Raw genomic sequence first — 2,104 nt, forward strand, 5'->3', positions numbered from 1 at the left:
ACTAAACGTATTCACTTCTCTCTCTCTAAATACTGCACAAGTAATGCGAGATGATTCATGATACCGGAACTTTTTTTTATGGGTGGGGTGGGGGGCATTTAGAGCGTAGGAATAGGGGTAGTTGAATCAGGGTAGTTTATCTAACTTAATTTTTTAAAATTAAATATAAGTGAAATATTAATGTCCGAAACAAAGGTTGAGCATTGTCATTATTTCCGGATCAAGCTGCGTTTGTAGCACACCTGGAGGGACCGGCGCGGACTCGCTTGGTGGTACCGGGGACCCACAGTGACACCCACAGTGAGACCCACCTGAAACCATAGGAGAGACCCACAGTGAGACCCACAGAGAGACCCCCAGTGAGACCCACAGTGAAACCACCCTGAGACCACAGTGAGACCCACAGTGAGACCCAACCTGAGACCCACAGTGAGACCCACAGTGAGACCCACTGTGAGACCCACCCTGAGACGCACCCTGAGACCCACAGTTGAGGACTCATAGTGAGACCCACCCGTGAGGACCCACAGTGAGACCCACAGTGAGACCCACTGTGAGACCCACCCTGAGACGTACGCTGAGACCCACAGTGAGACTCATAGTGAGACCCACAGTGAGACCCACAGAGAGACCCACCGTGAGACCCACAGTGAGACCCACAGTGAGACCCACAGTGAGACCCACAGTGAGACCACAGTGAGACCCACAGAGAGACAGTGAGACCCACCCTGAAACTCACAGTGAGACCCACCCTGAGACCCACAGAGAGACTCACAGTGAGACCCACAGTGAGACCCACCCTGAGACCCACAGAGAGACTCACAGTGAGACCCACCCTGAGACTCACAGTGAGACTCACAGTGAGACCCACCCTGAGACCCACAGTGAGACCCACAGTGAAACCCACCCTGAGACCCACAGTGAGACCCACAGTGAGACCCAACCTGAGACCCACAGTGAGACCCACAGTGAGACCCACTGTGAGACCCACCCTGAGACGCACCCTGAGACCCACAGTGAGACTCATAGTGAGACCCACCCTGAGACCCACAGTGAGACCCACAGTGAGACCCACTGTGAGACCCACCCTGAGACGTACGCTGAGACCCACAGTGAGACTCATAGTGAGACCCACAGTGAGACCCACAGAGAGACCCACCGTGAGACCCACAGTGAGACCCACAGTGAGACCCACAGTGAGACCCACAGAGAGACAGTGAGACCCACCCTGAAACTCACAGTGAGACCCACCCTGAGACCCACAGAGAGACTCACAGTGAGACCCACAGTGAGACCCACCCTGAGACCCACAGAGAGACTCACAGTGAGACCCACCCTGAGACTCACAGTGAGACTCACAGTGAGACCCACAGTGAGACCCACAGTGAGACTCACCCTGAGACCCACAGTGAGACTCACAGTGAGACCCACCCTGAGACTCACAGTGAGACTCACAGTGAGACCCACAGTGAGACTCACAGTGAGACTCACAGTGAGACCCACCCTGAGACCCACAGTGAGACTCACAGTGAGACCCACCCTGAGACTCACAGTGAGACTCACAGTGAGACCCACAGTGAGACCCACAGTGAGACCCACAGAGAGACTCACAGTGAGACTCACAGTGAGACCCACAGTGAGACCCACCCTGAGACCCACAGAGAGACTCACAGTGAGACCCACAGTGAGACCCACAGTGAGACCCACCCTGAGACTCACAGTGAGACTCACAGTGAGACCCACCCTGAGACCCACAGTGAGACCCACAGTGAGACTCACAGTGAGACCCACAGTGAGACCCACAGTGAGACCCACAGTGAGACTCACAGTGAGACTCACAGTGAGACCCACAGTGAGACCCACCCTGAGACCCACAGTGAGACTCACAGTGAGACTCACAGTGAGACCCACAGTGAGACCCACAGTGAGACTCACAGTGAGACTCACAGTGAGACTCACAGTGAGACCCACAGTGAGACTCACAGTGAGACTCACAGTGAGACTCACAGTGAGACTCACAGTGAGACCCACCCTGAGACTCAGTGAGACCCACAGTGAGACTCACAGAGAAACCCACAGTGAGACCCACCCTGAGACCCACAGT

This window comes from Lethenteron reissneri, chromosome 8 (genome assembly GCF_015708825.2).
Source record: "Lethenteron reissneri isolate LAM-NWPU_2019-01 chromosome 8, ASM1570882v1, whole genome shotgun sequence".
Taxonomy (NCBI): domain Eukaryota; kingdom Metazoa; phylum Chordata; class Hyperoartia; order Petromyzontiformes; family Petromyzontidae; genus Lethenteron; species Lethenteron reissneri.